At 41.1% G+C, this 17,021-nt stretch overlaps 1 protein-coding gene across 1 annotated transcript in view; it reads left to right on the forward strand.

The window, feature by feature from the left end:
• The window catches only part of LOC124762622 (facilitated trehalose transporter Tret1-like), a 109,073-nt gene that overhangs the window by 71,990 nt on the left and 20,062 nt on the right, over positions 1 to 17,021 (forward strand). The window lies entirely within an intron of this gene.

Raw genomic sequence — 17,021 nt, forward strand, 5'->3', positions numbered from 1 at the left:
AAAGGCTATCGTTCCGAAGATTCAGTATGAAGTCGATAAATGAGGGAGAGGATAACAACAAGATGCCTTCTAGGACAACTTATTCCGCCTACTTAATTACTGTAAAATTTAGTATGGTTGTTCGAAAGGTTTGTGCTACCATTCAAGTACTGTGCCAACGAGAAGGGGTACCACGTGCATCGGAACAGAATAATAAGAGTTGCTGAAATAATTATAGGTAAAAGAAATACGGTCGCCAGCCCAATTGGGCAATGTTTCCGTTCGGTAGGTGAATTAATGAGCCGAACAGTCAATGTCAAGAATTACTCAAACACGGGCGGCAACAGAGGGCTGCACGCACGTTAGCAAAAACAATTGAAACATTTACGTAATAAAGCGAGAAATAAAATAGTTTGCACTCGAAATATCATTAATAATAGAGCTGAAATTTTGAAAACATACAAGATAACACTTAGATTAATCGTTACTTACTGTTGTAAGTGACAATGGCGCTACCTCACAATAACGTCTACTATTTTCATATGAATTCTGAAAATGGCAAAAAAATAATTAAAAGAAACTCTATTGACTTCTGAACAGGGAAGTAGAAATTGATAATTACTGTATCAAAAGGTAATTATTATTCTTTAGCACGACTGCAAGTCAAAATGTGAACCAGAACTTTACAAACAACAAATTACAATAATCACTGATATTAGCACTCACTCTTTAATTCTAGTTAGTGCTTTTGTTCATAGTGCCAGGAATCATTTTAATTTAGTTGATTTACAATTTGCGACAGTTAGATCGCCTCAGATTAAAGTTAAAATTTAAAGTTAGTGAGACTGAAATTACTGAATGCTGCAAGTTCAAATCTTTGATCTAACTGGATCATTTAGTTCCTAAGCAAGATTAACTGGCACTGCAATTTTCATTTTTCATAAAAGGTACTCGGATTATTGTAACAATAGGACAGGACAGGATCCTACTTGGTGAATGATTTTAGGAGAATCACGGGTAAACAGTTTTCATTAAACTATGGTAATTATTCACTCGCAAAATACCACAAAGGTGAGTAACGCCGTAACAAAACTAGTTGACAATAAGCTGTGATGCAGCCATCTTACTTCAGTCCATTCTCGCCGTGACGAAGTTGCTGACGACGATACTCCTGCTGGCTCCTTTCCATGATAATTAGTGAGCACGGGAGTTATTGGCAATGATATTGGCGTGGCGGGTTCTTGATGTTGCTGCAGCCAATATTTTCACCGGCCACGCTCATCAGTTGCCACGTGCCCCTAAACAATCACTCCTCCAGTACAGTGCACGCCATCCATGCGTCCGAACTTCACCAAGTCTCACATCAGAGTTCTCTCTCTGTGTAGCGCGCGCTCTGACGTAACATCCTCCCACGTCCAGAGACGCCGCTACTCCAACGATATTTATTCGTTGACAAAAACCTAACGTTTCCCTAACATACTCTCAGCGATTACTCAGCGATATTTACATAATATACATAATTGATTATACAGCAAAATATACAAATTAATTCACACATCGTGTACATATAAATTTACATAAAGATAAAAGCAAGTATATATACAATAATAAATGGTCAAAGAGCACATCGGCATGAAAGTGCTACAGACTATGGCCGCACGATGAGAATTAACAAATTCTGAACATGGAATGATGATGGCAGCTGGACGCATGGGACATTCCATTTCGGAAACCGTTAAGGAATTCAGTACTCCGCGATCCACAGTAGCAAGAATGTGCCAAGAATACCTCAGACAACACAGTGGTCGAGGTCCTTCACTTAACGACCGAGAGCAGCGGTGTTTGTGTAGGGTTGTCAGTGCTAGCGGACAAGCAACACTGCGTGACATAACCGCAGAAACCAGTGTGGGACGTACGACGAACGTGTCTTATAGGACAGTGTGGCAGAATTTGTCGTTACTGGGCTATGACAGCAGACGACAGACGCGAGTTCCTTTGTTAACAGTATGACATCATCTGCAGCGCCTCTCCTGGGCTCGGGACGATATAGGTTGGACCCTAGACGACTGGAAAACCATTGCCTGATCAGATAAGTTACGATTCCCGTTGGTTAGAGCTACTGTGGCACAGGCCCCACGAAGCTGTGGACCCATGTTGTCGACGAGGCACTGCTCAAGCTGGTGGTGGCTCCATAGTGGTGTGGGCTATGTTTATATGGAATGGACTGAGTCCTCTGGTCCAACCGAACCGATCATTGACTCAAAAAGATCATGTGCTGCTACTGGGAGACAATTTGCACTAATGAACTTCATGTTCTCAAATAGCGATATCACCGGACCACAGTCGTAGGTGCTTGGTTTCCAAAACAGTCCGAGTGATTGATATGGCCACCCATTTCGCCCGACATGAATTTCATGGGACAATTACGTGAAATAATGTGGAGGTCAGTTCGTGTACAAAATCCTGCACTGGCTACACTTCCGCAATTGTGGACCGCTGTAAAGGCGTATTGATTCAATATTTCTGAAGGGTGCTTCCAACGACTTGTTCATGCCCCGTCGAGTTGCTGCACTGCGCCAAGAAAAAGGAAGTTCGACAGGATTTTAGTGAGTATCTCATGACTTTTGTCACCTCAGTGTGACACCAACGTAATCTGGATGCGTAGCACACATAAAGAGACACCTGAATAGTCGGATCTGTCAGGCTAATCCAAAACTCGTAATGTGACTGATTTGGTACACCGCTGAAGACGGAACAAGAGTAGTTTCCGTTTGTTACTTACCAACAAATGTTATTCGAGTTATTGCAGATTGTTATAATCAGTATGAATAATAAGAGGAGAGACGTAAGTCTCACTCGAACATACTTTACTGAATAGACACAATGTGTTTGCTTAAATGTACTCTCTTATCTGTGACACTGCTATACGTTGTCTGACTGTAAGTGGCAGCACCATCTCCAAATCGACCAGGTGACTCTAGGTGACTGCTTTTTGACCATTCCCCAACATTCACCCTCCTCTTATCTGGCCGCAAAGAGATGATCAGCTGTTACGGTTCTTATCCCAGTGCACTACCACACCTACACTGACTGCCACAGTTTTCGTAACTCAGGCTGCCTGAATAAAATGAGCTTGCCCCAGCTAGTGGGCCAGATAAATACTGATAGGCTATCGGAATTTCATTGGTTATTCTACCCAGTACTAGACCGTGGGAAGGCATGGACTGCGATCCCACTTTCAGGGAGCCACTGACTTTAATGGATACTGGGGAAAATCGGTTGAAATCGTATCACAGATAAAAGATTTAGGAACTAGCACAGAACAACGAGCCGGCCGCGGTGGACGATCGGCTCTAGGCGCTTCAGTCCGGAACCGCGCGACTGCAACGGTCGCAGGTTCGAATCCTGCCTTGGGCATGGATGTGTGTGATGTCCTTAGGTTAGTTAGGTTTAAGTAGTTCTAAGTTCTAGGGGACTGATGACCTCAGGTGTTGTCCTGTAGTACTCAGAGCCATTTGAACCATTTTTGAACAGAGCAACGTACCCTTAGCCGAGGGCAGACTCCACTGACAGATATAGATTCACAGAATGACATATAGAGACAGCATTCACCTGTAGCTACGTAAGTTGAACTGAGAACACCTTGGAGCGAGAATCGTGAACGACGGGAACTAGGTTTTGGTAACAACAGTGACGGGTGGCACAATTCGGTGAACCTTATCGCGAGGCTGGCGCTGCTGCTCTCCAGTAGCATCGCGAAATTCACGATCGCTAAACGACCGAAACAGCGATCCAATCCGAGCACCATCATTAGACTGTGCCCGAAGTCACGAACCGTTAAGCTTTATCGTATCATGGCAGAGCGTACCTCTATACAGTAGGTGGTCGCGGGCGAGACGGCAGCTAGTGGACCTTCCAAGAAGAGGTTCCAAAATGGAGGTGGAGCGGTTATGCTCAGGGCTGGTCGCTACGTCATACTATAGTCCGTTCAGCATAAGAATAAACCTGATGTAAACATTGCACTATGTATTCTTCTGCGTTTGCTGGGACCTCATTGGATTTCCGTTTCACATCGGTCTGCAGCCAAGTTGTCTCGCGTACTGTCAAGTACAATAACAGGAGTACGTTTCGGGCTGTGCGTTACGCGCACATGGCCTTAGCGATAATACGGTACAACAGCTTTACCGGCGCTTTTAATTTGGACAGCACTGGCCGGTCAGCTGGTGCAACTAGCCTGCAGTGGCGTGGCCAATAGCGGTTCACATGTAAAAAACAGACGAGCAGAGGAGCAATACAGCTTCGAATGTCATTTAATTTTTAAGCTGAATGAAATAATACACTGAAAATCTCCCACAATACTCTCCTTAGACGTTTAGACGAAAACCGCAACATGTTATCGCTCATCGCTAATATACTATTGTATTTAAAAACAAGAATGGTGAAAATTCCTGACTTAACCACAGGGTAATTTTTCTGCGTAAAGCTGTGTGTAACATAAGGGAGTATTGAAAGATTTCACCGTATAGCTAAATATTGAAGCCACTGATGGTATTTCTTACAGTCAGTCGTCTGGTAATCTCTTAGCTCCTTCCTTATCCGAGAAATACATTTCAGTTCTGGAAGTGTCACCTGCTACGGTGTTAACGAGCCTGTCAACAACAGAATATACAAAGCCAACCAGTATTTTCTCTTCTGTTTTTATAACGAGCCGTTCTGTATCCCGCCGTCCGCCCCCGGTAGCAGATTTGTCAGTGTGACAGAATGTCAATCCTAAGGGCTCGCGTTCGATTCCCGCCTGGGTCGGAGATTTTTCTCTACTCAGGAATTGGGTGTTGTGTTATCCTAATCAACATTATCTCATCCCCGTCGACGCGCAAGTTGCTGAAATGGCGTCAAATAGATAGACTTGCATCCGGCGAACGGTCTACTCGAAGGGAGGCCCTAGTCACACGACATTTACATTTATATCCCGCCAGCGTTCGACAGTGACGTGTGGAAAAGCTGCGTGCGTTAGTTCCAGTACGTCTGGCAGCTTACTTCTAGGGCCAAATCCCGCAGCTTGGCTCCAAGTCAGTTCTGCTGTGTTCATATTGTAATGGTACATCAGAAAATGTAAAACTGCAGCATTTGTATGATGTGTCCGATGCTGTGAAAATGATTGTTTTTCATGTTTCTAAGATACTCATCTACCTCTGTGGTATAAAACGATGGACACAGTCCAAATAAAGAGGATTTGGTTTTTCATTTTTCCCTCTAAAATTAAATTGTTATTTTTTCTTATTTTAAACAACTTTTATGAACAGTCTTTCGTAAAAGATAGATAATTAAGAATTTTTATTTGAATTAGAAACGGGAATTTCGCTTCCAATTGTAATTAGAAACAAGAAGACGTGCATTAGTCATAAAAAATGTTGATGAGTTTTATAACCACGAGATGTAGGTATTTGAGACTGAACGATAAAAAAAGCGAAGTTCGGGAGATTTGAACCTACGCACGAATATAATTACGCTAACGACTGCGCCACACGTTGACTGTTGATTACATTTCCAACCACAGTGTATAAAACACTGGGAATACAACGCTGGGAATACAACGCTGGGAAAACTTCAAAGCCTCCTAACTTCATGAAAAACATTAAGAACAGCCTTTTTCTCGGCACTTTTAACCGTGTTCCACGCGCGTCTTTCACTACGGAACAGAAAGCAGCCTCAGCAGTTTTCATACTGCGCATTAACAGCGCGACCATCAGAGCACAACGCTGCAGAGGCTGTGACTGTACACGATTTTTTAAATAAAATCTACGTAGCCAAAGTGTGATTAAGAAAAACGTTGATGGCTTTTAATACATTTGAATATCCTAAAGTTTCATTTAACATAACTTTGTAATAAGACGTCTAATGCATAAGTAGGACCTTCTTCCAAGAGTGTAACAACACTAGTGTACGTGTGCTGCGGCTTCCGTCCAATCATCGTGTTTGTATTTGCTTACATCAGGTTTACTCTTATGATGAACGGATTATAGTATCTCTACGGCTGAAAAAAGTACAGCAGTGCCGGTGGGGACTTGCCGGTAGTCAAGTGGGCCATACACTTGGCCGCTTCCTTTTAATCTCAGAAGTTTCCCTACCTGGTGCAGCCTCGGCCGTTGGGAGAGCGGGATGTTGTGTGTTCGTGCGTTCCTCAAGACGAAGATTACACTCTGTTTAAACTAGAATCTTTTTAACGTCCGCCGCCATTTTGAACAATTTATTAATTCCTCTCAAAATGACGGCAGCCGAGATCTGTTTACCGATCTCGGTTTCTCTGTGTGCAGGGAATTATTATTATAAAGTTTCTTCGTTTCTGTAATTGTTAGATGTTTAAATTCGCGGTTGAATCTTTAGATACTTCGAAATAAAACTGATATGCAGGTTAGGGTTAGAGCAGGAGGGTCCCGAATCTGCCACCTGATTTCATATTCATTAATTACTCTCGACTCATCCTTTGTTTCCGAACTTGCGCGGCGCCCACGCGCTCGGCACTGCACGTGGCGTTCTTGGGAGGGCTCGTAACACGTTGTATTACATTGAACCAGATTACAAGAGCACAGCACACCTGACCATGTCATCTCTGCCGTGCGTAAATTTTCCACTACAGTTCTTTGCCACCAGTGCCCAGGTATGCTGTGCTCTTGTAATGTGACCACTTCTGTAACTTGGGCTTTGCTCGTGATGAGTAGCTCGGTGTTTCCTAGTGATCCCTCTGTAGTATGAGACAATCAATCTTCAATCGACGCCAGAGATTCTCCTTTACACGAGTTTGAATTTCTTTACGAGATCCGTCTTGTAGGTTCTGGACCAGTGAGAATGGTTGCCTGTTTATGGTCGTTTAGGAAATGAACTGGTGCCAATACTATAGGTCTCGATTTTATAGCGATATCTCTTCCTATTTACATTGCATTCAGTAACTCTATGACTACTTGCCCCCCCTCCTCCTCCCCCCCCCCCCCCCCCCCCCCACCACCAGTGAACCGTGGACCTTGCCGTTGGTGGGGACGCTTGCTTGCCTCAGCAATACAGATAGCCGTACCGTAGGTGCAACCACAACGGAGGGGTATCTGTTGAGAGGCCAGGCAAACGTACTAACGTGTGGTTCCTGAAGGGGGTCAGCAGCCTTTTCAGTAGTTGCGGGGGCAACAGTCTGGATGATTGACTGATCTGGCCTTGTAACACTAACCAAAACGGCCTTACTGTGACGGTACTGCGAACGGCTGAAAGCAAGGGGAAACTACAGCCGTAATTTTTCCCGAGGGCATGCAGCTTTACTGTATGGTTAAATGATGGTGGCGTCCTCTTGGGTAAAATATTCCAGAGGTAAAATAGTCCCACATTCGGATCTCCGGGCGGGGACTACTCAAAAGGGCGTTGTTATCAGGAGAAAGAAAACTGGCGTTCTACGGATCGGGGCGTGGAATGTCAGATCCCTTAATCGGGCAGGTAGGTTAGAAAATTTAAAAAGGGAAATGGATGGCTTAAAGTTAGATATAGTGGCAATTAGTGTAGTTCGATGGCAGGAGGAACAAGACTTCTGGTCAGATGGAAACAGAGTTATAAATACAAAATCAAGTGGGGGTAATGCTGGAGTGGGTTTAATAATGAATAATAAAAATAGGAATGCGGGTAAGCTACTACAAACAGCATAGTGAACGCGTTATTGTGGCTAAGATAGACACGAAGCCCACGCCTACCACAGTAGAACAAGTTTATATGCCAACTATCTCTGTAGATGACGAAGAGATTGATGAACTGAATGATGAGATAAAAGAAATTATTCAGATAGTGAAGGGAGATGAAGATTTAATAGTCATGGATGACGGGAATTCGATTGTAGGAAAAGGAAGAGAAGGAAACGTAGAAGGCGAATATGGGATGGGGTAAGAAATGAAATTGGAAACCGCCTGGTAGAATTTTGCACAGAGCACAACTTAATCATAGCTAACACTTGGTTCAAGATTCATGAAAGAAGACTGTATACATGGAAGAGGCCTGGAGATACTGGAAGGTGTCAGATAGATTATATAATGGTAAGACAGAGATTTAGGAACCAGGTTTAAAATTGTAAGACATTTCCAGGGGCAGATGTGGACTCTGACCACAATCTATTGGTTATGAACTGTAGACTAAAACTAAAGAAACTGCAAAAAGGTGAGAATTTAAGGAGATGGGACCTGGATAAACTAACAGAACCAAAGGTTGTAGAGAGTTTCAGGGAGAACATAAGGGAACGATTGACAGTAATGGGGGAAAGAAATACAGTAGAAGAAGAATGGGTAGCTTTGAGGAATGAAATAGTGATGGCAGCAGAGGATCAAGTAGGTAGAAAGACGAGGGCTAGTAGAAATCCTTCGGTAACAAAAGAAATATTGAATTTAATTGATGAAAGGAGAAAATATAAAAATGCAGTAAATGAAGCAGGCAAAAAGAAATACGAACGTCTCAAAAATGAGATCGACAGCAAGTGCAAAATGGCTAAGCAGGGATAGCTAGAGGACAAATGTAAGAATGTAGAGGCTTATCTCACTAGGAGTAAGATAGATACTGTCTACAGGAAAATTAAAGAGACCTTTGGAGATAAGAGAACCACTTATATGAATATCAAGAGCTGAGATGGAAACCGAGTTCCAAGCAAAGAAGGGAAAGCAGAAAGGTGGAAGGAGTATATAGAGGGTCTATACAAGGGCAAGGTACTTGTGGACCGTATTATGGAAATGGAAAGGGATGTAGATGAAGATGAAATGGGAGATACAATACTGCGTGAAGCGTTTGACAGAGCACTGAAAGACCTGAGTCGAAACAAGGCCCCGGGAGTAGACTACATTCCATTAGAACTACTGATAGCCATCGAAGAGCCAGCCCTGACAAAAATGTACCATGTGGTAAGCAAGATGTATGCGACAGGCGAAATACCCTCAGACTTCAAGAAGAATATAATAATTCCAATCCCAAAGAAAGCAGGTGTTGACAGATGTGAAAATTACCGAACCACAAGTTTAATAAGTCACGGTTGCCAAATACTAACGCGAATTCTTTACAGACGAATGGAAAAACTGGTAGAAGCCGACCTCGGGGAAGATCAGTTTGGATTCCGTAGAAATATTGGAACACGTGAGGCAATACTGACCCTACGACTTACCTCAGATGACAGATTAAGGAAAGGTAAACCTACGTTTCTAGCATTTGTAGACTTAGAGAAAGCTTTTGACAGTGTTGACTGGAATACTGGCATTCAAATTCTGAGGGTGGCAGGGGTAAAATACAGGGAGCAAATTACAATTTGTACAGAAACCAGATGGCAGTTATAAGAGTCGAGGGGCATGAAAGGGAAGCAGTGGTTGGGAAGGGAGTGAGACAGTGTTGTAACTTCTCCCCGATGTTATTCAATCTGTATATTGAGCAAGCAGTAAAGGAAACAAAAGAAAATTTGGAGTAGGTATTAAAATCCATGGAAAAGAAATAAAAACTTCGAGGTTCGCCGATGACATTGTAATTCTGTCGGAGACATCAAAGGACTTGGAAGAGCAGTTGAACGGAATGGACAGTGTCTTGAGAGCAGGATATAGATGACCATCAACAAAAACAAAACGAGGATAATGGAATGTAGTCGAATTAAGTCGGGTGATGCTGAGGGAATTAGATTATGAAATGTGACACTTACAGTAGTAGATGAGTTTTGCTATTTGGGGAGCAAAATAACTGATGATGGTCGAATTAGAGAGGATATAAGATGTAGACTGGCAATGGCAAGGAAATCGTTCCTAAAGAAGAAAAATTTGTTAACATCGAGTATATACTTAAGTGTCAGGAAGTCTTTTCTGAAAGTAGTTGTATGGAGTGTAGCGATGTATGGGAGTGGAACATGGACGATAATTAGTTTAGACAAGAAGAGAATAGAAGCTTTTGAAATGTGGTGCTACAGGATAATGCTGAAGATTGTATGGATAGATCATATAACTATGGAGGTGGTATTAAATAGAATTGGAGAGATGAGAAATTTGTGGCACAACTTGACTATAAGAAGGGTTCAGTTGGTAGCACATGTTCTGAGGCATCAAGGGATCACCAATTTAGTATTGGAGGGCAGGGTGGAGGGTAAAAATCGTAGAGGGAGACCAAGAGATGAATACACTAAGCAGATTCAGAAGGATGTAGGTTGCGGTAGGTACTGGGAGATGAAGAAGCTTGCACAGGATAGAGTAGCATGGAGAGCTGCATCAAACCAGCCTCTGGATTGAAGACCACAACAACAACAAAAAGACTACTTGACAGCGTACAAACACCTTTCTCAAGCGTTTGTGGAACTTATCATCTACTTTCACTATTCTATCCACCAAGTATCCTATCTGGGTATAAACTTGCACTTGGTTCGCTAAAGTACAGACTAGTTAAGTAGCTGAATGCGTTGAATCGTCTGGAATAGGCCTGATAATTGCTTGTTTCCTGGTTGAAACGTGGCTGCGTTATCGGAATAAATGGTGAAAAGAAAGCTCCTCACCACGGCCGTCATAATCTCTGCCGGTGGTGAATCCATAACGCTACTTCGAAGCCAGTGCCTGTAATTGCGAACGGTCATATGGGATGAACTTCGCCGAATGATACTGGAACTTAAATCTCTTCGTGGTCAAGGTTATGAAATACCTTATATGGGAAAAATATGGAGACTTTTGCTAGGTTGTCCTTCTCGTAAAATCTAATGTCCTTCTCACAATTCCTCAAGCGTAGTGCTTAAGTTTTATACGTGATTACATAATTAAGAGAAGTGATGGTGCCCGTTTAGGATAACTAGATGTTCTTTTGTGGGGCAAAACGCGGCTCGTGCAGTCGGTCACAAGACTGAATCTAATCGTTAGACAGGGAAGGGTTATATCGTGTGATTCTAGATAATTTAGTGACACTGATGATTCAGAAGCAAATTATTTCTCTTGAACTCACTTAATCCAGTACGTCAGACTATTTCGCATCTCCAAAGCTGTCAAACTACTTGTCCATCTAACCTTGTCGTTTGTACCCTTAGTGAACGAAAGGTATATGTCTTTAAATCACGTGCTCACCATTGTGACCTATATTTTGTGGCCGTAAGGGCCCAGTGGAGTTTATCAGTTTTACACATGTTCTTGTTCCAGCATCTGTCATATAGACATTCAGTAGTCAAGGTGAACAATATCACCAAGTTTTCAACGCTATTCGCGTGAACGAATCTACAGGATTTTGATCCCCAAATACATTTTACAGTGACTACGTGTAGGATACTGAAATATTTCAGTCATTCCGTTACAAATGAAACTTTTCCATTTGTTTGTGTTCTTTTTATCTATTCAGCTATGATGGTTAAGCTGTTCCACAAAAAGATGATGTTGATAACAAAATTCGTGTCGTGACATAACTTATGAATTCGTCAAGGCTGTCAGTAATTCTTATTTATTTACGTTCATGAAATTCACGGATAAAGTAAAATTTGAGTTAATTTTTTATTTGGTAGTATAGCTCTTGGACAATCAATTACCAAAGTTTCAGTGATGAAATCGCATCCAAAATGCATGGAAAATAATTAAATGTGGGACGCGGCCTTCCTGCCACCCCCACTTTTTGAAGCCACTCTTCATACTAGGTAGGTGAACAAAGACTCCATGGATTAGTTTCAAGCAAATTTGCACCGGTTGCATCTAGAAGGGTGTGATATGTACTCTCTTCTTTTATAGATTATCTGTGTCTGTTCCGCAACTTAATTCACTCATATGGAAACGATACCCTAAACCACATTTTCATCTATAGTTGTCAGAATTGCAACTTATGGTGCCGTTCTTGTATTTAATTATGGAAACGTAGGGAGGACGGAGGTATTAGAGAATGAGCTTTAGGACAGGAAATTTGGGTCAACTGAAGAATGGATACAACCAGTCGGCTTTGACCAGTATCTTTATTTTCGAGCCATAGGCGATAAGTCGGTTATCTCCTGTGGCGAGAAGTCATCACAGTAAATTCAAAGAAGTTAATGTGTTTTTGAAAGACACAGCTAGACATTGTGTACGGTTTTTGTCGCTTGTATTAATTTAAATCATTTGTTCGTTCCAGTTTATTCGGTACTTATATTCATTCTTAGTGAGTGTGAGATATTTTGGAAAAATTGTTTTTCATTCTGGACAATTTTTACTTTTTGATTTTCGTTTGTAGATATCGATTTATCTACTCCTATGAGTATGGAAGACTTGAAGCAGGGTTCGTCAACTGCAGTATGGAACACAAATTTTATAGTTGTCGCTTTTTGTCGTCTTCGCTAGAACTAGTATTACTATGCTATTTTTAAGTTGATACTAATAATGTTGAAGGCGAAAAGACCGACATACGAAAAATTTGTATCCCGTACTTCAGTCGACCTATATTTGAAAACTGAAGAAAAGGATACTAGTGATAGCAAAAACGAAAAAAGCGACATACGTAACATTGGCATCCTGTATATCAGTTGAACTACGACGATAGTATCCTATTCTCCAGTTGACCTATGTAGATCAACTCAAGTACGGGGTACAAATGTGAAGTATGTCGCCATTTTTCGCCTTCACTGGCACTAGTATCCTATTCTTCAGTCGACGACCTACTACTTCAACTGAAGTATGGGATGCAAATTTTACGTACGTCGAGTTTTTCGCCTTTGCAAACTATTGTATCCCATTCTTCAGCTAAACTACATAGTTCATCTGAAGTACGGGATGCAAATTTTACTGTTGCACGTTTTGTCGTCGTCGCTAGTACTTCTATGACAAATTTCAGTCGATGCTATTAGCATCTAAGGCGGAAAAAGAAGATTCTATCCCATACCTTAGTCACCTTAATAGATTAACTTAAGTATGGGATACAAATTTTATGTATGTCGCCTTTTTTCGCCTTCGCGTAGTTCAGTTGAGGTACAGGATACCACTGTTTAAATACTTCGATTTTTTCGTCTTCGCTAGCATTAGCATTGTAAGTAGCCTGTTTGTATGTTGGCAGCGCTACAGACTGTCAGACTGTGTTAATATCGCTGACAGCTCTTTGCGCCCCCGGCAGAGATTCTGTGGTTGGACGGACTAGCAGTTGGCGAGTGGATAGAGAAGTGTGCGGACCTGTTTTTCTCTGTGTTGGTAGGACATGCATTGTAAAGTGAGACGTAAGGAAATGTAGGAGGATGGATGTTGTTGATAGTATTTCGGTAGTGAAATTATTGACAGCTATATAATTTTTGGAACTGGATGCCACACGAATAAGGTAAAATTTTCTAAATACATTGTTTGCTCTTCAACAAAATCTTTCTTTTGCTAACCATATGCCTCCTAGTAGTCAGAGTCTATAGTAGTTACAATCTTGTTATTTAGCTGGCTGTAGTTGCTGCTTGCTGTAACTGCTGTAGTTCGCGGTATGAAGATTTGCTGTGAAGTAAGTGACTTATAAAAAAAATTGGGTTCGTGATTGAAATGAGTTTAGGCAGTTAACAGATTTGAGGGTAGTTCATACTTCTTTAATTTCATATTTTTATGACTTTTATCGTTGTTAGGATTTCTTACAATTCAGGGTCATTCTTTTGTGTTAATTATTGGAAGTCATGTTGTCACTGTATAGCGGTCAGATTGCATTGCCCTTGTATAGTGTGGGTAATAAATGAATAGGTTAAGTTTAAGTTGTCTTTATCAGGGAAAATTCTGTAGGTCAGTGTTTAAATGATAAAAATAAGTAAAGGCTTAATTCAGAATCCTGTTGTTCAGTTGACATACATTGGTCAATTGAAATATGGGATACAAATTTTACGTATGTCAGCTTTTCGCCTTCGCTAATACTAGTATCAACTGAAGAATAGGAAGCTAGTAGTATCTTAGGCGATAAAAAGCAACACCTGTGAAATTTGTACCCCGCATTTTTGAAAGGAGCACATCGCCATTTGTCTATTTTATTCTTTATTTAAGTAAAAAACAGGTTTCGGCCTTTTATGCCATTTTCAAGTATTTGATTTTATGTCTTTAACATACAGTATATTGCAGGACACTTAACTTGTTGTTCTCCAGTACATGTTAAAGACATAAAATAAAATACTTGAAAATGGCATAAAAGGCCGCAACCTGGATTCTGTTTAATCAAACAATAAAACAGGCAAATGGCAGTGTGTTCCTTTAAAAGTACTGTATGATTGTTGCTCAGCAAAATCAAAAAAATTGTACCCCTTACTTCGGTTGACCTACATAGGCCAACTGAAGAATAGGATACTAGTGCTAGCAAAGGCGTAAAAGTCGACATATGTTAAATTTGTATCCTGTACTGCAGTTAACCTCTACAGATCAGCTGAAGTTCGGGATATAACTCATATATGTCAACTAAGGTATTCGATGCTAACGTTACTTTATTCCCTTTTTACTTTCGTTTTTTCACTAATATCCCATTCTTCAGTTGAGCTATATATGTCAACTGAAGAATAGGCTACTAGGACTGAAAGAAGCAATATACTTAATGTTATGTTCGAAATATAAATGCACGTGATATGTGTCTACCTCTGTTTTCTCTGTCCTGCATTCCTCTGTTTCTCAACATTAGTCTTTGCTGTTAAATCTCTGCAATACATCGTCCGTTGTAACTTCTGACATCATTGGCCAAAGCCGACGGGTTGTATCCCATTCTTCAGTAAACCTGGAAATTTCACTCAAGACACTTTGAGAAAAATATGTTTACAGCACTGAAAACTCAGTTGAAGACCTGGTAAAGTAAATAAGGCAGCAAACAAGAAGCCAGAAGAGAAGCCTTGAAGGCAAAGAGAATCCTAAGTACAAATGTGGGACGTTCCATAGAGGTAACATAATAAAAGCTCTAGGTTGATTTTTAGACTGGATTTCCTGAATTTTTTTATATTTTATGTACGTTTTTCTCAGAATGTGTGAAGGCTAAAATTATGAAGTTTTGTATAGTTATTCCTGTAAACCCAATAAATGTTGTCTCAAAAGCTCAAAAGCAAATTTTGAAATTCTAAGTGTAAGCTGAGATACCGGGAAAATATTACACAGAATTGAAATTAATAATTATTTAAATTCTCTTATTCGCTGTATTAAAAAGGATAGTCGATTAACCTCTGTATGATCTTTTAATTTCTCTGATTTCTCGTAGTCGAGTTTTCGCGAGACATATGAGGGAGGAAGTAACATGTTGGTTCAAATGGCTCTGAGCACTATGGGACTTAACATCTGAGGTCATCAGTCCCTAGAACTTAGAACTACTTAAACCTAACTAACCTAAGGACAACACACACATCCATGCCCGAGGCAGGATTCGAACCTGCGACCGAAGCGATCGCGCGGTTCCAGAATGACGTGCCTAGAACCGTTCGTCCACTGCGGCCGGCAGTAACATGTTGTCCAGCTCTTCTTCGATTTCACGGTCTCGGAAATTCAGCAGTAAACCTCTCCGTGGCAAGCAACGCCTCTCTTGTAGCGCCTGCCACTCGAGTTGGTTGAGCGTGTCCATAAAGCTCCCGCACTTACTAAACTATGTCCTGACGAAACCTACTGCCCTTTGTTGGATCCCATTTCCTCTATTAGTTCAACCCAGGAAAGATCCGAGACTGATAATCGATATTCAAGCCTGGGCCTCCAGTTTCTTTGTAAGACACTTATTTCTTGCATGAGTAACATCTTAAGTTTCTTCAGTGAATCTCAGCCTGGCATCTGTTTCCCTACTGTTAGTTTTTTTATAATGATTCCATTTTAGGTCGCTCCGGACAGTTACTGTCAGCGGTCTAACTGTTGTTATTGTTCTCAGTAGTTGGTCGCTAGTAGTTTAACTGAACACTAGTGGGTCTCTTTCCTGTTTATATACAGTGCATACATTTATTTACGGTCAGTGCCAACTGCAGGTCCCAAGATTAATCACGATCCGTAGACCTTCCAGTATTCCGCTACGTCTTTTGCCACTGCTTACTTTCTATAGACGACAGCGTTGCCTGGAAATAGTCACATGGAGCTTACGACATTTCAGTACCTCCTGCATTCCAAAATGTGTTCTCAATGTTCAAATTTCACTTGCTGACCTATGACGTATTCATAAAGAGCGACGTTCGTTGGAACTTGTCATTTAGTCATCCTTTTTCATGCTACGAAGTGGTCTATGAATGTTGACTTTTTTATCAGAGGTAAAACTTGTAGATATTCATGCCTTTTGAAGTTGACAAATCCTTTATGGACGCTGATAAGATAATCGTAGTAGCACCGGTAGTGCAGATGTCCTTATCTGTTTGACTTACAGATAAAATACCAAACGTATGAGAACTCGGCTTTCTTCAGCCAGTGTTCGTTGCGGAGACATTTGGTTCACATCGCGAAGCTATTGGTCTTGGAAGGTGTCGGAGCATCAGCATTACGGAATCACTGGTTAACAGATAAGATCCTTTTTCCATACAATCCTGTGATCCAAACGTATATCCTCAAAAATTCCTTCCTCAAATTGAGGTTTATATTTGATAGTAGCAGACTTCTCATGACAAGGAATGCCCTTTTTGTCAGAGCAAGTCTGCGTTTTATATCCGCCTTGCTCCGTCCGTCATGATTTTGCTGCCTAGGTAGCAGAATTCCTTAACTTTATGTACTTTACGATCACCAATTCTGATGTTAAGCTTCTAGATGTTCTCATTTCTGCTACTCATTATTTTCGTCTTTCTTCGATTTACTCTCAACCTACATTCTGTAATCATTAGACTGTTCATTCCATTCAGCATATCATGTAATACTTCTTCACTTTCACTCAGGATAGCAATATCATCAGCAAATCTTATCATTTATATCGTTTACCTTTGAATTTTACTTCCATTCTTGAACATTTCTTTTATTTCCGTCTTTGCTTCTTCGATGTATGGATTGAACACTAGGGGCGAAAGACTACATCCCTGTTTCACACTATTTTTAATCCGAGTACTTTGTACCTGGTCTTTCACTCTTATTGGTTCCTCTAGGGACTTGTACATACTGTATATTACCCGTCTTTCCCTGTAGCTTATCCAC

This window comes from Schistocerca piceifrons, chromosome 1 (assembly GCF_021461385.2).
Source record: "Schistocerca piceifrons isolate TAMUIC-IGC-003096 chromosome 1, iqSchPice1.1, whole genome shotgun sequence".
Classification (NCBI taxonomy): domain Eukaryota; kingdom Metazoa; phylum Arthropoda; class Insecta; order Orthoptera; family Acrididae; genus Schistocerca; species Schistocerca piceifrons.